Here is a 26,986-nt window from a genome sequence, read left to right as displayed (position 1 = left end):
GCTACAAATCCAAGCCAGCATGGTTCATAGAGACTGAAAAGGACATTGAAAATGCTGGAGTTACAATAGACACAATAGAAAACAGAACACATTTCAGAAAGGCAGTTCAAAAGGCAGAATTTCAGGAGAGAAAGAAAATAACTAGACGAAAGTGGACTCAAGAAGAAAGGGAACAACACTAAAAGGATGAAGGAAATTTGGAAACTGAAGAAATCTAATACAATGAAGAGTAGCCAAAGTTGATTCATCGTACCCTCCATAATGGTGTACTTAGGCTAATCTTAATTGATAGATTTTCTCTTACTTCACCCTTAAAGATTGCTAAGGGACTGTCGTTGCAGTAATGATCAAAGTTCTGGAGTAAACATTAAAGCTCTTTTTTCCATTATTTGTAGCTTGCTTTAATTAATTTTCTCGAAACCTACTAATTCCAATTTGTATCCAGTATCGAATCTGGTACTGAGTAATTATATATATATATATATATATATATATATATATATATATATATATATGTATCCAGTATCGAATCTGGTACTGAGTAATTATATATATATATATATATATATATATATATATATATATATATATATATATATAATTACTCAGTACCAGATTCGATACTGGATACAAATTGGAATTAGTAGTTTTCGAGAAAATTAATTAATGTAAGCTACAAATAATGGAAAAAAGAGCTTTAATGTTTACTCCAGAACTTTGATCATTACTGCAACGATAGTCCCTTAGCAATCTTTAAGGGTGAAGTAAGAGAAAATCTATCAATTAAGATTAGCCTAAGTACAAGATGCAATATACATAACAGTACTGCAATTTTACAATTTATTGCCTCAGCGACATAATAAACCTACGAGAGCGATTTCATATAATACATAATTACGCACCCTGGAAGGGGTTGTTAATCAGAAGGTAGAAAAGAACTTCAAATTTGTGGTAAGGATTACGGGATCAAACTGCTGAGGTCATCGGTCCCTAGGCTTACGCACTACTTAAACGAACTTACGCTAAGGACAACACACACACCCATGCCCGAGTGAGGACTCGAACCTCCGACGGGGGAACCGCGTGAACCGTGAAAATACGCCTCAGACCGGAGGGCTACCTTCGCGGCCGGAAGGTAGTTACTCAAAATAAACGCTACTAATAATATTAGCGCTACGAACTAGCATTAGTCTTCTGAGGACCCCACATAATGAAACTGAAATAAGCGGCATTTGAACAGACAAAGGCACAAAGAGTAATGCTACTTTTTATACCATAATCGCTTGCAGTTTTTCAGCCCGCTTTCCTTCACCCAACAAGCGGGCGGGTACAGCCAAACACAAGCACAAAGTGTCAGATGCCGCAATAGAACCATGCCTCAGCATGCAATGACTCTTAGAGGCGCTGGGAGGACAAAAACTGAAACACAATACAGTTTAATGCTAGGAAAAAAGGAAAACTGTAGCAAATTTTATTCTCAGTATCATAGAAACAGCTCCTTTCTTATCAAGATGAAGTTTACGCCAGCTCAACAGGCACTCATATGGAAATCAGCTTAGTTTTTTTCCCACCTTTTCTTCTGTATTTCCTATCGAAACTGATACTTCATAATTATTATACCGCCTCTAACTGTGTCCTGTCTGTACTACAGGTGCGTCTGGGCATACAATATATCGTGTTCGAACTTCATATAACGGCCCCTGTTTAATTCACACGGTGAACAGCGCCACAACTAAAACGAGAAACAATTACGAAGTATGCAGTGAGAGATCACCCACATATTATCCTCCAGCTCCACTATATAAAACACTTGACATTCCAGCTATCCAAGAAGTAAATCACTGACTAAAGCGAACGTGGCAATTTTCCAGAAGGCGCTATGACAGGACCAAAATGAGACCGGGCACATCACGTCACGGCCAAGCGAATGCAAAATCCACCTACCTGGCATTACGGAGAAGGAATTCGTTTGTCTAATTACTTCGCGTCCACCTTTTGACTAGCAGCGCGTACTCGTCCCAACACTCCTGCCGCCTCCGCGCTTCCTATCCGACTCGAACAGCCGAAAACCAAAGAGTGCGATCCCTATCGAAAATGGGATCGATAGCAGCCACCATGGCTCAACCGTATTCATCATCCACCTCTGTATCTGTGTGGTGAGTGAAGGTGCTTGCTATGCTGAGGAGCCGTGTTCGACTTCAGGTACACTCAAGAATTTTTCTTTGATGGGAAGACGTACGAGGTTCATTCAGCCTCGTGGTGCCAACTGACCCCATCCCTCTAGGCCATACCGCATCCACATGTCGCCGAATGGCAAAGTATGACAAAGCAACCGATCGGCATCCCAACGTTCAAGGACTGGACGAGGAGATCGTTCTACTGTATTCATTTCTTGGCCCTCTACGGACTTTACCACACTTCTCTCCACTACCTAACTAACGATTCCCTGATGCCTCAGAATATGTCTCATTTACTGATCCCGTCTTCTGGTCAATTTTTGCCACAAATTTCTTTTATCCCTAATTCAGTTTAGTACCTTCCTCATTAGTTAAGTGATCTACCCATCCTGCCTTCAGCATTTTCTGTAACACTACATTTCGAAATCTTATATTTCGTTCCTGTCTCTAGTCTTTATCGTACAGATTTCATTTCTGTACAAGGCTACTAAATTAAATTAATTACAAAATTCTAGGAAATTAAGAAGAGATCTGGATAGGTTGAAAGTACACGAACCTGTTGAGTTTCAGAGGAAGCATTAGGAAACGCTTGACTAGAACGGGCAGAAGACGAATGGTTAGCTTTGAGGGATGAAATAGAGGATGCAGCAGAGGATCAAATAGGTAAAAAGACATGACCTGACAAAAATTTTTGGGTAGCAAAGAAAATATTGAATTTAACTGCTGAAAGGAGAAAACGTAAGAAGGAAAAAACAAAAATGATTCGTAAACCTTGTTGCCCTATGGCTTCTTTACATAATTTAAGAAATAGTCTAGCATATTTTATGAGTAGGAAGCTAAAAGATATTATCAGCAATTTTTATATTCGTGAAAAGAATTTATCAATTAAAAATAGCTATGACCTCATAGAAGATAAGATATACCAATACCAAAGGGTGCAAAATTTGCCTCATTGCACGTGGCAAATCTTTACACCAACGGAGCTGTGCGTGACAACAGTCCAAGTAATTAAAAACAACCTCTTAAATACAATCCAAGGCTCAGTATGCTCAGTATATGAAATCACTGAACAGCTGGAACTAATCCTGTCACACAATTATTTCACTTTTAATATCAGAATTTTCATCCAAGAAAATGGATTTGAAATGGGTAGCAGTTTAGCAGAAACCCTTGCAAATATTTACTTTACTCACATAGCAAATCAATTCTTGATATCAATATGTTTATTGAAAGATAAAATAATTTATTACAAAAGGTACGTTGATTGTGAACACATCGGTTGCTGTGAGTGCATGTGTATCTGAAGTTACTAACATCTAAGATGGCACCTCTTTATAAAAGACATCATAGGGAAGCACCAATAATATACAGTGAGCATGCAAAAGACCAAATCTTTTTGTACAAAAATATGAGAAATGTACTGTGAAAACGATATCTATGCGCCAGCTTTATTTAAGTACAAAATTGTTAAGGCTTTCGTGGCCACTTGTTGAAAAACTGCCTATTGGCTTCTGTCTCGGGTTCTTCGGCCGACGTTCATCTAATGATTTTTCTGACGTTTAGCCAGCACGAGTGGCTGACATTGTCAAAGCTTCACCCTCCATTGCCGGTGGTGAACTGGAGGCGAGCTCGCGACCGCAGACTATATGTACCTGGCGCGCCAACGTCCGAGGGCTTCTCCGCGGTCATTTCCGGTGCGGTTCTCCTCTTGCTAGCTGCGACGGTCGTTCGCTGCAGTACGGGAAGCCAGGATCCGTTTACCTTAAGGCTTTCCTCTTGTTTGGCCTCTCTGCTACAGCCACACGTGGGAAAGACCGACACATACATTAAGGACTCAGGACATTTCATTGAGAAGCTGAAGAAACTGAAACTTGCGACAAACGACATCCTGGTCAGTTTTGATGTTGTTTCGTTATTTACGAAAGTGCCACTCAGCGACGCTCTGGAGCACATCGGTTCCATGTTCCCGCAAGGCATCAAAAAGCTCTTCCATGCATGTCTCGCCACGAGCTATTTCACGTGGAATGGCGATTTCTACGAACAGCTGGAAGGCGTCGCCATGGGTAGTCCTCTCAGTCCAGTGGTGGCCAACTTCTTCATGGAACAATTCGAAGCACACGCACTGGACTCGGCGACTTGCAAACCTAAGGTGTGGTACAGGTACGTCGATGATACTTTCGTGGTGTGGAGCCATGGTGAAGAACAGCTCGGTGAATTCCCGAGACACTTGGACAGCCTCTATGCCAACATAACATTTACCATGGAGGTAGAAAAGGACAGGAAACTGCCATTTCTAGATGTGCTGGTCACAAGGGACGGCGAAAACCTGGGACACAGCGTGTATCGAAAACCGACACACACGGACCGATACCTGCACAAACTGTCAAACCACCACCTGAGCCAGAAAAGAGGCATGATTAGTACGCTCGTAACGAGAGCAGGACGAATATGTGAGACTCAACACTTCAAACGAGAAATGCAACACCTGGAAACTGTTCTGAGGAGCAATGGGTACTCCACAAATTACATTAGAAGTGTAACAGAGCCAAATACTCGGCGAAGTAAGGAACCAGAAAAAGAAATGTCGTGTACGGCCTTTCTGCGATACATTCCCAGAGTCACGGACAGAATCGGCCGTATATTGCGCAAACACGGCGTAAAGACGATTTTCAAACCGACAAGGAAGATCAAAGAGTGTCTTAGATCGGCGAAGGAGAAAAGAGACCCATTTGCAATGTCGGAAATATACCGTATACCTTGCACATGCGGAAAAGTTTATGTCGGAATGACTGGACGATCCATTAACACCAGGATCAAAGAGCATAAGCGACATTGCAGGTTGGGGCAAGTGGAGAAATCGCCCGTGGCAGAACACGCACTGAATGAGACCGACCACGTAATAAAATTTGCCGACACGGAAGTTCTGGCTGTAGAGAAGCACTATCACACGCGCTTGTTCAGAGAAGCTGTAGAAATCCAAAAACACGCGAACAGTTTCAACAAGAAAGAGGAAAGCCTTAAGGTAAACGGATCCTGGCTTCCCGTACTGCAGCGAACGACCGTCGCAGGTAGCAAGAGGAGAACCGCACCGGAAATGACCGCGGAGAAGCCCTCGGACGTTGGCGCGCCAAGTACATATAGTCTGCGGCCGCGAGCTCGCCTCCAATTCACCACCGGCAATGGAGGGTGAAGCTTTGACAATGCCAGCCACTCGTGCTGGCGAAACGTCAGAAAAATCATTAGATGAACGTCGGCCGAAGAACCCGAGATAGAAGCCAATAGGCAGTTTGTTTATTTAAGTACTTCAATATTTTGCAATACATGTCGCTTAATCACTTCCAAAAGTTTCTTTTGGGTCTGTTTAGTCATCATCACCTCATATGCGTTCGTTGTAAACAGTAATATTCAATACTGAGTACGGAAACATGTATCTGAACGTAAACCACCTGACGATGGGCACAAGGCCGATATCGATCGTGTGTTAAATAAAATCACCTTCTGTTGTGACTGGTAGCGGTTATTTTTCTACACACAATAAAGGAACAAACACGAAGTTCATCTGCATGCATTACGGATAAAATACATAAAATAAATTTTTGTTTGACACTACAATACTGAAGCCGTAGTCACAGCACATACAATTTTTTATTTAGAAAATAAAATTTATGTACTGTGACTATGGTTTCGCTATTGTGGTGTCGTATGAACATTTAAGTTATACTTTTGTCACACGCCTTACGACAGTTGTGTCGGTATGTAGAAATACATAAAAGTTTGTGGTTTTTTCGATGTTATTGTAATTATGTCACATACGGCAAAGGAATTGGTAGAGCAGTTTAATGGATAGGACAGTATTTTGAAAGGATGATTTAAGATGAACATCAACAAAAGCAAAATAAGGATAATGGAAAATAGTTAAATTCAATTAGGTGATGTTGAAGGAATTAGATTAGCAAACGAGACACTTAGAGTAGCGGATGAGTTTCGTTTTTTGGGCAGCAGAATGAGGCCGAAGTAGAGAGGATATAAAATGTGTTCTGGCAATGGTAAGAAAATAGTTTCTGAAGAAAAGAAATTTGCTGACATCGAATATACATTTAAGTGTTAGGATCTCGTTTGTGAACGTATTCGTATGGAGTGTAACCGTTAATAGAAGTGAAACATCAGTGATAAACAGTCTAGGCAAGAAGGGATTAGAAGCTTAGTTAGACAAGTAAAGAATAGAAGCTTTTGGAATGTGGTGCTACAGAAGAAAGCTGAAGATTAGGTGGATGGATCACATAACTAATGAGGTGGTGCTGAATAGAAATTGGTAGAACAGAAATTTGTGGCACAACCTGACTACAAAAAGGGACCAGTTGCAGGAAACATTTAGAGACATCAAGCACTAACCAATTTCGTACTGGAGGGAAGTGTGCGTATGTGTGTGTGTGTGTGGAGCGGGACAGGGTAAATATAGTAGCGAGAGACGAAGAAATGAATACGGTAAGTACATTCAGAAAGATGTATGCACACACCCATACATCGAATCGCCACATTGTGTATCGTGATTCGTCACTCCACACAACGTTTTTCCACTGTTCAATAGTCCACTGTTTACGCTCCTTACACCAAGCGAGGCGTCGTTTGGCATTTACCGGCGTGATGTGTGGCTTATGAGCAGCCACTCGACCATGAAATCCAAGTTTTCTCACCCGCCGCCTAACTGACATAGTATTTGCAGTGGATCCTGATGTAGTTTGGAATTCCTGTGTGATGGTCTGGATACATGTCTGTCTATTACACATTAAGACCCTCTTGAACTGTCGGCGGTCTCTGTCAGTTAACAGACGAGGTCGGCCTGTACGCTTTTGTGTTGTACGTGTCCCATTACATTTCCACTTCACTATCACATCGGAAACAGTGGACTTATAGATGTTTAGGAGTGTGGAAATCTCGCGTACAAACGTATGACGCATGTGACAACCAATCACCTGACCACGTTCGAAGTCCGTGAGTTCCGCAGAGCGCCCCATTCTGCTCTCTCACGATGTCTAATGACTATTGAGATCGCTGATGTAGAGTACCTAGCAGTAGGTGGCAGCACAATGCATCTAATATGAAAAACTTTTGGTTTTGGGGGTATCCAGATACTTTTGATCACATAGTGTATCTCCCCCATTAAGTTTCATTCTTATTCAAATTTTTTTTGGTTTCCGCAAGTCTAGGGAGGAACGAAAGGCTCCAAATGATTGGAAAAGAGCACAGGTAGTCCAAGTTTTCAATAAGGGTCGTCGAACAGATGCGCAAAACTATAGGCCTATATCTCTGACATCGATCTGTTGTAGAATTTTAGAACATATTTTTTGCTCGCGTATCATATCATTTCTGGAAACTCAGAATCTACTCTGTAGTAATCAACATGGATTCCGGAAACAGCGATCGTGTGAGACCCAACTCGCTTTATTTGTTCATCAGACCCAGAAAATACGAGATACAGGCTCCAAGGTAGATGCCATTTTTCTTGACTTCCGGAAGGCGTGCGATACAGTTCCGCACTGTCGCCTGATACACAAAGTAAGAGCCTACGGAATATCAGACCAGCCGTGTGGCTAGATTGAAGAGTTTTTAGCAACCAGAACATCGCTCTGTCCTATCGTTGTCCTTAAGCCTCCTGTTATTCGGTCACTAAACTCCATTTTCTTACTAGTGTATCCATTCTTCTCAAAAGCTTGCTTTAGATGCTTTAACTCGGCGTCCACGTGTTGCTGCGTATAAATCCTTTTAGCTCTGCCCACTCGACTTTTAATTACAACTCTTTTCTTTTGTGGATGATGATTGGTATTTTTATGCGAGTGTCTGTCGGTATGTGTAACCTTCCGAAAGACTTTATGTTTCAAACTGCCATCAGTCTGTCTTATAACGAAGACATCCAAGAAGGATATTTCATTCTCTTTCTCCATTTCCATGGTAAACTGGATTTTTGGATTTATACTATTTAAATAACAAAAGATTTCCTCTAGAGTTTTTTTGCCATGTGACCAAACCACAAATGTATCATCCACGCATCGATACCATTGACATGGTTTCTTATTCACTCTTTCCAGAGCTAATTGTTCGCATGTAAAAATTAGAAATCGTAGGACTCAATGGGTTACCTATGGCCACACCATCAACCTGCTCATAAAACCCATCTTCCCACTGGAACTGACTAGAGGTAAGGCAGTCTCTGAAGAGAGCAGTCAAACTTGATCCACGCGCTTCTCGCACTGCTATGCAAGTTTTTCTGCAAAATAATTTCAGCTCCAACGGGATTTTTCTTGTTTTGTTTCGTTATCGAGTATATTCGTTCGATCTCACTTGTTTGTTGTTTGTTTGTGTCTCTTCCTTTATTCATTGATCTTTTATGAGCTCTTTTGGGGTTCACACTCCTTTTTTGTGTAATTAAATAGTTCTGCAATCACAGTTGAAAACTTAATTCGTGTCATAATGTTACTTAAAATCCGTCTTGATTGCAAATTTTTTATTCATATGACCGGTTTCGGTTGACTCAGAACCATCTTCAGATCTGATATTTCAGTTACAGGAGTAACCCGTCCAAATCCAGCAACTTTCACATTCTGATTGCTGTTATCCCATAAGACATTATGTCTGTTTTTGCAAAGTTAATTCGTGTCTTTTATACGTCTGGGAACCATCTGAATCATAACTGTGTACCATCATGCTAGTGGCGACCCAAACAACCGCACATTTTCTTATCATTGTTTTATTTTAATTGCATAAATTCTTTATCATATTGTTTTATAACCTCGACGTTTATACGTCCCGAGTGATTTTAGACATTGTTTGAATAAACATTATTTTAGCAGCTCCAAATCATTCAGCAGCAATTAAATTATCCAACTGAAAAACCTAGGTCCTCCAAACATAAGCAACACGCGAGGACCCTGACGAGTTTAGGAAATTATAAGACGTTTTATGATATGCGTGGTGGTTGATTTTTTTCAAGTGGCCTGTTAGCTTCATGGGGATATTCATTTTATATGATATGGAGTGATAGATTCAGCATAAGTCTAACCTGCATACCCACAGACCACCTGACGAGCAAAAGGTCGTGTTCACAGCGCTTCCAGCTTGTGGCAGGTGGTTTCGGTGAACTCAGTCTTCACAATTACATTACTTGCCTGTAAATTATCAACTGCAGTGCTGAACACTGGGAGAAAGACACGTACGACAGCCGTCAATGAAGTGGTTCTTAGTACAGGAAGGGACCATTCCCAGTGGTACGTCGCAGGCTTCTCGTTATGATAAAAATCCTACCCTGCTGTCTGTTTCTTTGGTCTGAAAGCTTTCAAGGCGCTAAGTAGCTGTGTCCGCTAGACAGCCCTTTTACTTCTATGAGCAGCTGGCGCCGTGGGCCTAGAGGCAGGTGAAGAGCCGGATCCGGCTGGTGCGGCTGTTAGGTGGCTGGGAGCGAGCGCTCCTCGGCCCATGGTTTATGGTGCGTAAAACTAAGGAGACAGGGGCGCGGCCAGATAAAAAGCTGCCCGCCGCCTGACTAATAGTGCCGGCCCGCGTGCAAATTGCCCGTATTTGTCTTTTTGTAGTTTACGGCCGCACGCGTTAGCAGGCAGCGCTGATAGCGCGCCGCTGCTCACTCCTCTTCCACTCCTTTCCTCCGGATGTCTCCTTCAGTCAGATCTCTGATCTGCTCTGTTGTGAGATCCAACATGTTTGAAATTAATATCCTCAACGCTTTTGTTCCGCAGCTCTCAGATATTTCTTAAAAGACATCATCCATACACCACGAGCTGCACTAGGTTTTCCAAAATCGGATTTCGGGTTTATATCCCATCATCAGCGGCATGTAATACAGAGGAACAAACAACTGTTCAAATGGTTCAAACGGCTCTAAGCACTATGGGACTTACTATACACTCCTGGAAATGGAAAAAAGAACACATTGACACCGGTGTGTCAGACCCACCATACTTGCTCCGGACGCTGCGAGAGGGCTGTACAAGCAATGATCACACGCACGGCACAGCGGACACACAAGGAACCGCGGTGTTGGCCGTCGAATGGCGCTAGCTGCGCAGCATTTGTGCACCGCCGCCGTCAGTGTCATCCAGTTTGCCGTGGCATACGGAGCTCCATCGCAGTCTTTAACACTGGTAGCATGCCGCGACAGCGTGGACGTGAACCGTATGTGCAGTTGACGGACTTTGAGCGAGGGCGTATAGTGGGCCTGCGGGAGGCCGGGTGGACGTACCGCCGAATTGCTCAACACGTGGGGCGTGAGGTCTCCACAGTACATCGATGTTGTCGCCAGTGGTCGGCGGAAGCTGCACGTGCCCGTCGACCTGGGACCGGACCGCAGCGACGCACGGATGCACGCCAAGACCGTAGGATCCTACGCAGTGCCGTAGGGGACCGCACCGCCACTTCCCAGCAAATTAGGGACACTGTTGCTCCTGGGGTATCGGCGAGGACCATTCGCAACCGTCTCCATGAAGCTGGGCTACGGTCCCGCACACCGTTAGGCCGTCTTCCGCTCACGCCCCAACATCGTGCAGCCCGCCTCCAGTGGTGTCGCGACAGGCGTGAATGGAGGGACGACTGGAGACGTGTCGTCTTCAGCGATGAGAGTCGCTTCTGCCTTGGTGCCAATGATTGTCGTATGCGTGTTTGGCGCCGTGCAGGTGAGCGCCACAATCAGGACTGCATACCACCGAGGCACACAGGGCCAACACCCGGTATCATGGTGTGGGGAGCGATCTCCTACACTGGCCGTACACCACTGGTGATCGTCGAGGGGACACTGAATAGTGCACGGTACATCCAAACCGTCATCGAACCCATCGTTCTACCATTCCTAGACCGGCAAGGGAACTTGCTGTTCCAACAGGACAATGCACGTCCGCATGTATCCCGTGCCACCCAATGTGCTCTAGAAGGTGTAAGTCAACTACCCTGGCCAGCAAGATCTCCGGATCTGTCCCCCATTGAGCATGTTTGGGACTGGATGAAGCGTCGTCTCACGCGGTCTGCACGTCCAGCACGAACGCTGGTCCAACTGAGGCGCCAGGTGGAAATGGCATGGCAAGCCGTTCCACAGGACTACATCCAGCATCTCTACGATCGTCTCCATGGGAGAATAGCAGCCTGCATTGCTGCGAAAGGTGGATATACACTGTACTAGTGCCGACATTGTGCATGCTCTGTTGCCTGTGTCTATGTGCCTGTGGTTCTGTCAGTGTGATCATGTGATGTATCTGACCCCAGGGATGTGTCAATAAAGTTTCCCCTTCCTGGGACAATGAATTCACGGTGTTCTTATTTCAATTTCCAGGAGTGTATGAGGTCATCTGTCCCCTAGACTTAGAACTACCTGAAGGTAACCAACCTAAGGACATCACACACATCCGTGGCCGAGACGGGATTCGAACCTGCGACCGTAGTAGCAGCGCGGTTCCGGACTGAAGCGCCGAGAACCACTCGTCCACAGCGGCCGGATAACAAACAACTGTATGTATAGCGATTTATACATAGTGATGACTGTCCATACGGTACAGCAGCAGTAGAATAAGTCTACTTACAGCATGCATTTGTATAGCAATACCTTGAATGTCATTTAATGTGATAGTATCTGAAACCTGTTCTATAACATAGTATACAAGATGTAATGTCTCGAATCTTGAGCACTGACAGTGACTGATAACGTATCACATACCTGTCATGCAAAGTAAACATGTAACTGGCAGCTCCAAGAGTCCACATATGAAAGAACATGTGGACAACATACCCGCTCCCGAAGCCGAGGTCGTCAGCGTTCGCTTGTGTGGTGGCACTCTACCATACCTGTTCGAATCCTGGTGGCCGAAAAATTTTCACTGCCATTATTTGGTAGACAAGGAACGGCGGTGAGGGGGGGGGGGGGTTTGAGGAGGGGAGTGCTGGTGTTCTGATTGAAATACCGAATTTCTCCGCAGTGTCTCCTGAAGTGAGTGCATGTGACACTGTTAGTGGTAATCCCCTAACCTTGGCGACCCCTTGGTGCTATTCGCGGGGACTAAGCTATGTGCCGGCACCGTGTTTTACGCTCTCCCTTCTCTCATCATGAACATACAATATGAACACACACACACAATACATACAGGTTGTACTACAAATACAGTAATGGAGCATGTTGTAAATAAATAAACTTGAAACGAGACAATATAATGAGCAATCGGAGTTATGCAATAAGCTGTACATGCATAATTTAAATAGTTTTTTAACCGAATAATTCTGATTAGGAACCTATTTCCTGAATGTAAAATTGTCTAATTTCACTTGATATTATTTTGCAATTTTATACATTGTGTATATTCTACCTTCACATATCAGTTGTCAAAAAATTGTAATTTCCATATGTGAGTGCATGTCATATATATATAGCAGACTCTTTGAGCTGTCACTTTCATTTTTACTCTGTATGACAGTTACGTCCATTGTTGTCAGTAATTATCACGGCCTAAGGCCTGACAGCAATAATATAAATTACAACCTGTCTTCTGTGTTACAGGGCATGCTTCAGACCCTATGGTATTAACGGACATGCAACTCCTTGCTATAGAGATAAATAATACAAGTAGAATTATAATACTGCTACTATATGTGCACTTATCATTTTGTACATATGGATGTACATACACTTCTTAGTTCCTCTGTATCAGATGCCATTGGTGAAACTTATTTGGCGAATAAAACATTTATAGTGCAACACACTGTGTATACGAAGACGTCCTTTAATAAATTTACGCCACATTTAAGCTCGCATAAGGCCTGCAAAATAAACAGCACATAAAACAACGTTTGGAAAGATTGCTCCGAGTAGAGATGCAAACTATTTACCCAACTGCTTTCATAATAATGACCTGGTTACAAGACGCGTCGTTTCGAATAAAGCGCTCGAGCTTTCGACAGCTGTCTCCGCCATCGTCATCAGCTGTTGAAATCACTGACAGCCCGGTCTGTTATGGCGTTCTACTTATATGGATGTAATGGCAGCGTCTGGAAACGTACACGGAGGTCAGGGGTGGCGCATGCGCGACAGGCTAGTTGGACAGCTAACAGCTCCGTCCCGCATTGGCACCGAGAGACGTCACGTGGCGTGAGCGGCTGGCGCCACGTTTTAAATTCACGCTCCCGTGTCCTTACAAGCATCAAGCCTTTGCTTTTACTCTATATCAATATTCAAGACTGCCCCCATACACTTCTAAATGTAAAGCTCTTGTCTCTGTTAATCTTTCTTTTTTTTTGGGGTGGGGGGGGGGGGAGGAGGGTTATCAGCCTTCCGACTCGTTTCATGCGGCCCGCCACGAATTCCTCTCCTGTGCCGACCTCTTCATTGCATAGTAGCACTTGCAACCTACGTCCTCAATTATTTGCTGGATATATTCCAATCTCTGACTTTCCCTGCACCTTTTGCCTTCTGCAGCCCCTTCTGTTCCCTTGGAAGTCATTCCCTGATGTCTTAATAGATGTCCAATGGTTCTGTCCTCCTTTTCAATGTTTTCAAAATATTCTTTTACTCTCCGATTCCTCACAGAACCTCCTCATTCCTCGCCTTATCAGTACACCTACTTTTCAACATTCTTCGGAAGCACCACACCTCAAATGCTTCAATTCTCTTCCGTTCCGGTTTTCCCACAATCCATGTTTCACTACCATACAGTTCTGTGCTCCTAAGGTATATTCTCAGAAATTTCTTCCTAAAATTTAGCCATATGTTTGATACTAGTAGACTTCACTTGGCTAGGAACGGAAAAACTGAAATTTGTGGTAAGTTCTTATGGGACCAAACTGCTGGGGTCATCGGTCCCTAGGCTTACACACTACTTATTCCAACAAAGTAACTTACGCTAAGAACGAGGACTCCAACCTCTGACGGGGAGAGGGGGGGGGGGGAGCCACGCGAACCGTGGCAAGACCCCTAGACCACGCGGCTACCCCGCATGGGCAGGCTAGGAATGCCCTTTTTGCCAGTGCTAGTCTGCTTTTGATGTCCTCTTTGCTGCGTCCGCCCTGGTTATTTTGCTGTCTATGTAGTAGTATTCCATAACTTCATCTACTTCGTGACCATCAATTCTGATGTTAGGTTTCTCGCTGTTCTCATTTCTGGTACTTCTCATTACTTTCGTCTTTCTTCGATTTATTCTCAGTCGGTATTCTGTACTCATTACATTGTTCATTCCATTCAGAAGACCATGTAATTCTTCTTCACTTTCATTCAGGATAGCAATCTCACTAGCGAATCGTATCACTGATATCCTTTAACCTTGAATTTCGATTCCACGCCTGACCCTTTCTTTTATTTCCATGATTGCTTCTTCATGTACAGATTGAACAGTAAGTGCGAAAGACTACTTCCCTATCTTACATCCTTTTTAATCCGAGCATTTAGTTCTTGGTTGTCCCTCCTGACTCGTACATATTGTATATTACTCGTCTCTCCCTACAGCTTACGCCGATTTTTCTCAGAGTTTCGAACATCTTGCACCATTTTAAGTTGTCGAACGCTTTTTTTCAGGTCGAAAAATGCTTTGAACGTGTCTTGACTTTTCTTTAGTCCCGCTTCCATTGTCAACCGCAACGTCAGAATTACCTCTCTGGTGCCTTTACCTTTCCTACAGCCAAATTGATCATAATCTAAGATATCCTCAACGTTCTTTTCCATTCCTCTGTCTATTATTCTTGTCAGAAACTTGGATTCATGAGCTGTTAAACTGATTATGCGATAATTCTGGCCTTTGTCTTCTATATCGACTCTTGTTTCTTCTTCTGTCACATCGGACAAATCTTCCCCCCTGATAGGGGCTACCAAGGAACTCTTTCCACCTATCCGTTCTCTCCTCTGCATTTAATAGTAGAACTTTCGTTCCACTGTTAATGTTACCACCCTTGCTTTCAATTTGACTGAAGGTGTTTTTCCCATATGCTGTGTCTGTCCTACCTACAGTCATTTCTTTTTCGATTTCTTAACATTTATCGTCTAGCCATTTCATGTTATTTTCTCTACTCTTCCTATTTATTTCATTCCTCAGCGACTTGTATTTCTGTATTCCTGAGCTTCTCTGATATTTCTTTTTTTTTTTTTTTTATTCTTCTTTCATCGATCAACTGAAGTATTTCTTCTGTTACCCTTGGCTTCTTTGCAGTTATCTTCTTGTACCTACGTTTTTCTTTCCAACTTCTTAAATTGTCCTTTTTAGAGATGTCCATCCCTCTTGAACTGTACTGCCTGCTTGTTGCTATATCTACAGCCTTAGAGAACTTCAAGCGTATCTCGTCATTCCATAGTGTTGATTCATTCTGACTAATCTCTTGAACTTAAGCGCACTCTTCATTACTATTACATTGTGATCTGAGTCTATATTTGCTCCTGTGTACGCCTTACAATGCAGTATCTGATTTCGGAATCCCTGTCTGATCATGATGTAATGTAACTGAAATCTTCCCGTACCACCTGGCCTTTTCAAAGTATACCTCTTCCTCTTGTGATTCTAGAACAGAGTATTCGCTGTCACTAGCTGAAATTTACTACAGAACTCAATTAATCTTTCTACTCTCTCATTCTGTCCCAAGCCCATATTTTGCTATAACTTTTTCGTCTACTTATTTCTCTACAACTGCATTCCAGTACCCCATGAGTACTAGATTTTCATCACCCTTTACATAAGGCATTACCCTTTCAATCCTCATATGTTTTCTCTACCTCTTCATCTTGAGCTTGCGATGTCGACATGTATACCTGAAATCTCTTGTCATCCGGCCTTTTGCAAGTACACCTCCTCCTCTTTGATTCTGATAATAACAACCCTATCACCGAACTGTTCACTGTAACACACTCTCGGCCCTACTTTCTTACTCGTAACGAAAGCTAGTCCCGTTATACCACTTTCCACTGCTGTTTGTCTTGCCCTATACTCATTTGACCATAAATCCGTGTCTTCTTACCATTTCACTTCACTGACCCGTACTCTATCTAGACTGAACCTTTGCATTTCCATTTTCAGCTTTTCTAGCTTCCCTACCACGTACACGCTTCTGACATTCCACGCCCTGTTATCCTTTCTCGATTATTTAGTCTTTTTTTCATGGTCATTTTCCCTTGGCAGTCCCCTCCAGGAGATCCGAATAGGGGACTATTCCGAAATATTTTTCCGATCGAGAGATCATCATGATACTTTTTCAATTACATTTCATTTGTCCTCTGAAAACACGGTATGTGCTTTTAAGGCAGTTGTATCCATTGACTTCTGCATCCCCGTGACGTTGATCATTCAGAACCATCTACCGTTAATGGCAGTTTCTCATTCCAAGGAAAAGAGAGTGCCCTGAACCTCTGTCCGCTCCTCCGCCATGTTTGACAGGGCCGTTGGTAGAATGAGGGTGACTTCTTATGCCAGAGGATTTCGGCAGCCAATGCTGGTTATTCATCAATATTTAAGCAGTGGCGGAATTCAAATCTTGAACCGAGAAGGTTTTGATTACTAAGCAAAAACGCTACCCATAGACCACCCCTGTTAAAAATAGTGCTGTTTATTCTAATTTTGGCAGGTTATTTGATAACAGAATCTCAGTATGATATTATTTGTGACAAAACTCTCGTTTTTTTTCAAATTGTACTTTTGCCCGTTTTTTAGGCAATGTTCAGCCAAGGCCGACTTCTCTAATTTCCTCTGTCTGATATGTCGTAAACCACAGTGCGAGTGGTTTGATCTATGTAAGTACCACCACATTCACAGGAGACTCCGTACACACCAGGAAGTCGAAGACCTACGTTGTCTGTAACGGGACAGCATATCCTTAGCTTGGAGGCTGGCCGGAATACTGGTCTCAGCCCACGTCTCTTCAGGATGCACCATATCTTGCTTGTAGTTGCTCCACAATATAGAAGGAATACAGCTGGCTTGGTCTCCCACCGCTTCACGGGGCTGTCAGTAATTTCTACTCATGATGACGATGGCGGAGACAGCTGTCAAAAGCTTGAGTGTTTTATTCGAAATGACCCTGCTTTTCAGCCGAGAAGTTTTTATTGAATCATGCCACCACGGAAGACACCGAGGAAACATGATAATGTTCACATTATTAGAACTGTGTAGGTGCAGAAGTCAAAACGGCTGAAATTTTCTATCTTTCTTCTGACTGGTTTGACATGACCCACCGCGAATTTCCGTCTGTGCTAACTTCTTTACCGTAGAGTAGCACTTGTACATTACGTCTACAATTATTTGTTGGGTGTAATACAGTTTCTGTTCTTCCCTTCTTAGAACGCGACAACGTGTTCCTCCTTCAAGTGCATGTACTATTATTCATCCCTCTTTCTTCATTTGCCATACAAGATACAAGATCAATACGGAAAGAAGTTCGATACCGAAGTCTTGGGAAATGATGACATGCGTTTGAAGTTCTCTAAGGCGGTATATACCAGGATAATGAATGCCCCAGTGGGCACGTCAGTTCAAGTGGAATATAAATATCTAAAAACGAGAATCACAAAAGTTGGGTCGTCAAACATACGTATAAGGAGGGTTCAGGGAAGCCAGGGTGAAATGATTGCAGGAGAAAAATGACGGAATCTAAAGAAATGGTCGTCAGAAGGACTGATTCAGCATGTAGAAAATTCAAAACAACATTCGGTCAAATTGATTGAAAACAAGAGCGTCAACATGAAGTGTTTGACGAGAATGTCACTGTTACACATAAGAGAGGGAGCTGATACGTGGAGAGAGTACATTTAAGGTCTCTAAGAAGTGGAAGACTTGGCTAGAAAAATATAGGGTCAAAATGAATATCAAATGTGCTGTGTAGAATCTAAAAGACTGGAGACGTTAGTAAAATATCATCTACGCAATTCTGTAGGCACCACAGACAAATAAATGAAAGAATTATTACATAATCAGCCTGACAAATCATGCATCCAGGATACTGACTATGTTAATATAGAGGTGTTTAGAAAAGAATATTGACGACTTAAATATACAAATGAATGGAAAAGAAAATCGCTTTCGCTTTAGGAAAGCTAAAGGCACCAGAGGAATAGTTCTGAAGCTCTACTTGTTAATCGAAACTAGACTTAAGAAAAATCGAGACACTTTCATGGGATTAATCGATCTAGAAAAATGGATTCGACAGTGTGAAATCGTGTGGGATGTTTTAAATTCCGAGCAAAATAGGAATACGCTGTAGGGAGCCACGTTTAACATACAATACGTGCAAGAACCAACAGGGAACAAAGAGAGCGGATGAACTCTATCGATGTACAAAGGGTTTCAGACATACTCTTCAATCTGTACATTGAAGTAACAACTTCATAAATAGAAGGTATATTAAGAAAGATTTAAGAGTGGGATTAAAATCCAGGGTGAAAGGATAGATATGAAAAATTCGCTGATGTTATTGCTATCTTCAGTGAAAGTAGAGAAGTGCCTGACCTGATGAATGGAATGAACATTCTAGTAGTATTACACCGAAGAAAGGCAAAAGTAACGTCAAGTATCAGAATTAAGATTGGCGTTGAAGTGAACTCCATGAAGTAGATAATGTTACGAAATTCTCCTACTTCGGAAGCCAAATAATAAATGACGGACAAGGCAAGCATCAAGCAGAACATAAAAAGCTGACTATCACAAGCACAGAGGGCATTACGGGTTAAGAGAAATCTTCTAGTTAAAAAGGTAGGCATTAATCTGAGGTCCAAATTTCTGGGAAATTGTGTTCGGAGCACAGTAGTGTATGAATGTGAATCATAGGTTGTGGGAAAACCCGAACAGGAAAGAAGTCAAATGTTTGAGACAGGGTGCTGTAGAAGAGTGTTGAAAGTTAGATGGACTGACAAGATAAGAAACGAAGAGGTTCACCACAGAACTAGCGAGCAGAGAAACATGTGGAAAACATTTATAAGGGAAGGGAACAGGATATAGGACATGTGTTAAGGTATCAGAGAATAATGTTCATTGTACTAGAGGGAGCTGTAGAATGTAAAATTTGTCAAAGAAGGCAGAGATTGGAATACAGCTAACAGATAATTCAAGACATGGGGAACAACTGCTACTCTTAGATGAAGAAGTTGATACACGAGAAGAATTTGTGATTAACTGCATAAAACCACTCAGGAGACTAATGACTCAGAAAAGTGTAACAGGGATGTGATAGCTGGAAAAACATAATTTTAAGAAGCCCCTTGCCTGGAGGCCATTTGTCTGGCGGTTAGCTCAAGTTAGTTTTGCAATTGACCATGACTAGCAAGCCTCACCCGTTATAAGAACAGTACTTCTTTTCTTCCATCTTCTTTAAATATTTCATACAATTACTGACACAAACTATGTTGTACTGGATATGTGTATGCTCTGATGGAGGGTGATTTTTCAGGATGAGTTGGGAACTACTTGTAGGCAACAGAATGCCATAATTAATTGATTACAAGCTGCAGCCCTCAATTAGTAGTGGCTGGAATGTTGCCTTAATGGACCAGTAGCAGTAACGGATTGCAAGCTGTTAAGCCACTCATTCACTGACCTGCTTGCTGATTCATCAGCCTGTGTGTGGCAACAGTGCCTTTTTGTTGGGCCCTGCTTACCCTGAGTGTGGGCACACAGGTAGTAATCGAGGCTAGCAGGTAGCAGTTTGTCAATTGACGCACTCAGACGACGAACTCAATTTCTGTAAAATCCCCCACACACAGGTGAATGAGTCGGAAAAGATTCACTCAGCAGGGGGGTCTGTCTGTGTATGGCCACCTTTCAGGCCTTTAACATCTTCACACACATGCTGACAAGTTGACTGACACCCCTGCTGAGTGGGTCTCCTCGTCTGTGTGAGGGCAACTTTGTAGAAGTTGGTCTGTGGCCCATGCGCAGCATTTGATGGCCAACTGCTACGCACAAGCCCCGGCCACTACCTGTCATTCCACACTCCATCAGTGCAGACAGATGGGATCCATCAAGTAGCTACTGTTGTCCAAATACCGTCAGACAGGTCGGCAAGTGGACCAATAAGTGAGTCAGTGCACCAGGTGGGCTGTGAATGGGCACTTTAGGCTCAGAGCAGCTCAGCTCGGCTCAGATATGGCATTACTTTGCATACTCAGGGCTTCGCTAGTAGCCGAACTGTATTAGTTGTTAATGTGGCTAGCTGACACGATCTACTGTGTCTCAGGTTGCTGTTGCTGATTAGTACAGGGTGCTAAGTTCCACCGGTGGTGGCAAATGATAAGCGGAGATTGCCAGACCAGCAGCTGGCTTCTTGTGATTGGGAAGGCTTCAGTTCAATCCAGGTGATACCTGGAGCCCTTGGGGTGACGCAAAGTGCCAGTGACCTCATAGTCGAAACCACCACAGAGAAAGTTGATGACTCGACGACTTGCCGACTAGACCAATGACCTGGACATCCAGCCCCCCCCACCCCCCCCCCCCCACCCCCATGAACCATGGACCTTGCCGTTGGTGGGGAGGCTTGCGTGCCTCAGCGATACAGATAGCCGTACCGTAGGTACAACCACAACGGAGGGGTATCTGTTGAGAGGCCAGACAAACGTGTGGTTCCTGAAGAGGGGCAGCAGCCTTTTCAGTAGTTGCAAGGGCAACAGTCTGGTTGATTGACTGATCTGGCCTTGTCACAGTAACCAAAACGCCCTTGCTGTGCTGGTACTGCGAACGGCTGAAAGCAAGGGGAAACTACGGCCATAATTTTTCCCGAGGGCATGCAGCTTTACTGTATGATTAAAAGATGATGGCGTCCTCTTGCGTAAAATATTCCGGGGGTAAAATAGTCCCCCATTCGGATCTCCGGGCGGGGACTACTCAAGAGGATGTCGTTATCAGGAGAAAGAAAACTGGCGTTCTACGGATCGGAGCGTGGAATGTCAGGTAGGTTAGAAAATTTGAAAAGGGAAATGGATAGGTTAAAGTTAGATATAGTGGGAATTAGTGAAGTTCGATGGCAGGAGGAACAAGACTTCTGGTCAGGTGACTACAGGGTTATAAACACAAAGTCAATTAATAATGAATAGGAAAATAGGAAGGCGGGTAAGCTACTACAAACAGCTTAGTGAACGCATTATTGTGGCCAAGATAGATACGAAGCCCACACCTACTACAGTAGTACAAGTTTATATGCCACCTAGCTCTGCAGATGACGAAGAAATTGAAGAATTGTATGATGAAATAAAAGAAATTATTCAGAGAGTGAAGGGAGACGAAAATTTAATAGTCATGGGTGACTGGAATTCGAGTGTAGGAAAAGGGAGAGAAGGAAACGTAGTAGGTGAATATGGATTGGGGCTAAGAAATGAAAGCGGAAGCCGCCTGGTAGAATTTTGCACAGAGCATGACTTAATCATAGCTAACACTTGGTTTAAGAATCATGATAGAAGGTTGTATACATGGAAGAACCCTGGAGATACTAAAAGGTATCAGATAGATTATATAATGGTAAGACAGAGATTTAGGAACCAGGTTTTAAATTGTAAGACTTTTCCAGGGGCAGATGTGAACTCTGACCACAATCTATTGGTTATGACCTGTAGATTAAAACTGAAGAAACTGCAAAAAGGTGGGAATTTAAGGAGATGGGACCTGGATAAACTGAAAGAACCAGAGGTTGTACAGAGTTTCAGGGAGAGCATAAGGGAACAATTGACAGGAATGGGGGAATGAAATACAGTAGAAGAAGAATGGGTAGCTTTGAGGGATGAAGTAGTGAAGGCAGCAGAGGATCAAGTAGGTAAAAAGACGAGGGCTAGTAGAAATCCTTGGGTAACAGAAGAAATATTGAATTTAATTGATGAAAGGAGAAAATATAAAAATGCAGTAAATGAAGCAGGCAAAAAGGAATACAAACGTCTCAAAAATGGGATCGACAGGAAGTGCAAAATGGCTAAGCAGGGATGGCTAGAGGACAAATGTAAGGATGTAGAGGCTTATCTCTCACTAGGGGTAAGATAGATACTGCCTACAGGAAAATTAAAGAGACCGTTGGAGATAAGAGAACCACTTGTATGAACATCAAGATCTCAGATGGAAACCCAGTTCTAAGCAAAGAAGGGAAAGCAGAAAGGTGGAAGGAGTATACAGAGGGTCTATACAAAGGCGATGTATTTGAGGACAATATTATGGAAATGGAAGAGGATGTAGATGAAGATGAAATGAGAGATACGATACTGCGTGAAGAGTTTGACAGAGCACTGAAAGACCTGAGTCGAAACAAGGCCCCCGGAGTAGACAACATTCCATTGGAACTACTGACGGCCTTGGGAGAGCCAGTCCTGACAAAACTCTACCATCTGGTGAGCAAGATGTATGAAACAGGCGAAATACCCTCAGACTTCAAGAAGAATATAATAATTCCAATCCGAAAGAAAGCAGGTGTTGACAGATGTGAGAATTACCGAACAATCAGTTTAATAAGCCACAGCTGCAAAATATTAACACGAATTTTTTACAGACGAATGGAAAAACTAGTAGAAGCCGACCTCGGATTCCGTAGAAATACTGGAACACGTGAGGCAATACTGACCTTACGACTTATCTTAGAAGAAAGATTAAGAAAAGGCAAACCTACGTTTCTAGCATTTGTAGATTTAGAGAAAGCTTTTGACAATGTTGACTGGTATACTCTCTTTCAAATTCTAAAGGTGGCTGTGGTAAAATACAGGGAGCGAATGGCTATTTACAATTTGTACAGAAACCAGATGGCAGTTATAAGAGTCGAGGGACATGAAAGGGAAGCACTGATTGGGAAGGGAGTAAGACAGGGTTGTAGCCTCTCCCCGATGTTATTCAATCTGTATATTGAGCAAGCAGTAAAGGAAACACAAGAAAAATTCGGAATAGGTATTAAAATCCATGGAGAAGAAATAAAAACCTTGAGGTTCGCCGATGACGTTGTAATTCTGTCAGAGACAGCAAAGGACTTGGAAGAGCAGTTGAACGGAATGGATGGTGTCTTGACGGGAGGATATAAGATGAACATCAACAAAAGCAAAACGAGGATAATGGAATGTAGTCGAATTAAGTCGGGTGATGTTGAGGGTATTAGATTAGGAAATGAGACACTTAAAGTAGTAAAGGAGTTTTGCTATTTGGGGAGCAAAATAACTGATGATGTTAGAAGTAGAGAGGATATAAAATGTAGACTGGCAATGGCAAGGAAAGCGTTTCTGAAGAAGAGAAATTTGTTAACATCAAATATAGACTTAAGTGTCAGGAAGTCATTTCTGAAAGTATTTGTATGGAGTGTAGCCATGTATGGAAGTGAAACATGGACGGTAAATAGTTTGGACAAGAAGAGAATAGAAGCTTTCGAAATGTGGTGCTACAGAAGAATGCTGAAGATTAGATGGGTAGATCACATAACTAATGAGGAGGTACTGAATAGGATTGGGGAGAAGAGGAGTTTGTGGCACAACTTGACCAGAAGACGGGATCGGTTGGCAGGACATGTTCTGAGGCATCGAGGGATCACCAATTTAGTATTGGAGGGCAGCGTGGAGGGTAAAAATCGTAGGGGAAGACCAAGAGATGAATACACTAAGCAGATTCAGAAGGATGTAGGTTGCAGTAGGTACTTGGAGATGAAGAAGCTTGCACAGGATAGAGTAGCATGGAGAGCTGCATCAAACCAGTCTCAGGACTGAAGACCACAACAACAACAACTGGACATCCAGTACTTATATGCGCCAGAGTGGATCCGGAGTGGTGCTGTGGCTGGTAGAGTCACTTTTGCACACATACCAAAGTGCTTACTGGTTTCGGTAATCGTCTAGCTGACAGACAACAAAGCCTGGTAGACACAGTAGTGCAATGCTGGCTCAACACATTGCCTCCAGTGGCCCTCTTTACAACATCGGACTCATCTGACCGGACCTGTTTCCTTAGAAACTTCAAAATTCAACCTATATTTCACCGTCACTTCTGCACAGTTTTTTTAATAATGACTAATTTTGTCGACATTTGATTATTTTCTGATCTATGTAGTTGTGTAAGCAACCTGTCATATTCACACAGAACTACACAGCATAATACAGCTCTACAGTTCTGTATGGGAGCTGATATTTAGTTCCACATGGATATGACAGATTGCTTACACAAGCACATAGATGTGAAGATGTCAGTTACTGATGCAAGCGAGTTATCATAAAGACGAATGTGCAAGACAGACGGTTAAATGAATGACAAATCTTAAATGTTTAGTAATTAGCCCTTGCTTTCAGAGAACGTCAGTCTTAGACCTCCTTCCAGTGGGGTTCTTTCTCTGATAGTTCACCAGATTGTAATGCAGTGGTGTTAAGCAGCTGTGAGGATAAACTGAAAGCTTTTCGTGAACAAACAGTTTTCCTTTATCCTTCTTCAATTCGTGTGAATCGTGGAATTCTCCTAGGGTTTCTTTATGGTTATTATAAAATTTCCTTTGCTTTCGCTGGATTATTTGACACATTTTCTATGCATTTTTTGAAAAGTAAAAAGTATCGTTCATTGTGTAATGAAACAGTTTAACTGCCTACGTTCTTATATCAGTTTAACTGCCTGCTGCATAACTGGCATCCGACTGTGCATCCGTCGACCTATATATTACACAAGTTGGCTTACATAAAGGACACTCAGTCAGAGGTTAGGGTCTTACCGAAGATGGCCAGATAGGCTAGCGCCAAGGGCAGAAGCTCAGGGGAGGGGGTGAAAAGAAATAGGTAGATCCTTTAAGAACCAACCGGAAGACGTATATGACCTCCACTGCTAGTGCCCCTGTTTTCTGCCTATAAGCAGATTCCTTTTGTTCGGACAACGATTGTAAACGCACCTGTAGTCCCACACAGTCTTTTTCCTCGGGTACAATGCGCTTGGTTCACGCGGCTGCCACCTGCAAAGCTCTCTCAAGTTCAACAATGGAGTTGTTGCTTCTATTTCGTTACTTTAATGTAGGCTCTCAGACGTCGACGAGCTGGTGCTGCAGCATATACGTATGCCGTGGCGCAGTATTTAGATTTACCCCTGTGCGAATATTCTCGCCAGTGGCGGATTTACATATAGGCCCCCTAGACTCGAGCCCAGGTGCGGCACCTTAAGGGGGGTGGCAGTTTTTGATCTGTACTCATTTTAACCTTTTACGTTTTAAAACAACTGCGCTTACAAACGACAAAAAATTTTAATATTGTTAAACAACTTGTTAGTTTAAATAAGCCATAAGAACGAAATTCGACAATAAAAGCTTGGAAACATACATAGTTCACTTGGTGAATGAATCGAAATTTAACATCGGGTTTCTGTCTGATATCATCTTCATGACTGTTTAAATTATTTGGAGTAAGCTCTCAGGACCGCAATCTACAATACAATGTTTGAAACGTTATTGTTGTTTTCCCCGTGAAAATACTGGGACCCTGAAAAGCAGTGATAAACTAATCAGCAGTTTCTTAAATACTGTAACATGTATGGGCATCAGTATATAAAACCCGATTCCACTTAAATTTCCAGTAGAAATTACAGAGAATTATCCTATTATTAATATGAAAGCTTTGCGGTCTTCAGTATATGAGCTTTGATTTAATGACATCTGTTTAACAAAACATGTTGGTATTGGGAATGATTTACATTTTTAAACACATGTTTATACGGAAAGAACCTAAGCAGAATATCTAATAACACACATAAAAACAGTTTAAAATTTAATTTATTTATATACTTAGTTACTTTTTTGGCGAAAAGAGAAGAGGAAACGAACTTTAGTTTGTCTCCTTTATTGTGCTGCAGCCTGCACGATGTCAAAGTTCCCACTCTGTGCAATCAAATAGCACGTGGCATTGCAAATTTTATACTAAACTTCTTAACTAAGGTAAGCTTTGAAAAACCATTTGGGAGAAATGAGGCTTCAGCTTTATTGAATCAACTCAGCAGACTAGAAACAGTATTTGTGATGGCAGTTTGGAAGGACATATTCCACAGATTTAATAGTGTAAATCTGAAATTGCAAAGTGTAAATATTCATACTAAAATAGTGCATGAATTATATGTATCACTTGTAGGATTTATTGCATCTATTCGTGGCATGTTCGACTATTACGCAAATAAATCCATGGAGATTGTGACTGATATGCACTTTGAATGCACCTCTAAAAGATCACGAAAACGCAAACGTCATGATGACAAAGAAGCGCGCTCAGAAGAAGTTTTTCTGACTGGAAGGGAAAAATTTAAAGCCGAAACATTTCTCCCAGTACTCGACTACTTGTACGCCGCGTTAGTGAGGAGGAAGGAAAACTTTAGAACACTCCTGGACTCTTTCACAGTTTTCAGTAGCCTTAAGAGCAGTTCACCTGACGATATAGCTGCACGTGCAGCAGAAATCGAAGTGCCAATGAGACAGATTTAGAGCCTTCCTTCGCTAGTGAGTGTGTACATTTCGAGGAACGTTTTAAATCTTCTGAGATTAGTGATATACAAGTCGAAATTAGTACATTTTTATGAAAAGACAGGTTACAGCCCGTGTTTTCGAATGTTGACATTGCTCATAGAATATCTCTATGTATGGCTCTTACAAATTGTTCAGAAGAACGATAATTTTCGGCTCTTAAAAGACTGAAATCGTACCGACGTTCTACGTTGTCTCAAGAGAGATTGAACACCTTGTCCATTCTTCACATTCAAACCGACCTCCTACCTGATAACCGTCTGAACTATGAAGATATGATCAACGAGTTTTCTGCAGTCGAAGCCAGATCCAAACTTTGCTTACTGGTGAGTTTGTTTATTTATTCATATTAGTTTTAATAATTAAGATGATAATGTGAT

This window comes from Schistocerca nitens, chromosome 1, assembly GCF_023898315.1.
Source record: "Schistocerca nitens isolate TAMUIC-IGC-003100 chromosome 1, iqSchNite1.1, whole genome shotgun sequence".
Classification (NCBI taxonomy): domain Eukaryota; kingdom Metazoa; phylum Arthropoda; class Insecta; order Orthoptera; family Acrididae; genus Schistocerca; species Schistocerca nitens.
Note: the sequence above shows the minus strand (reverse complement) of the source record.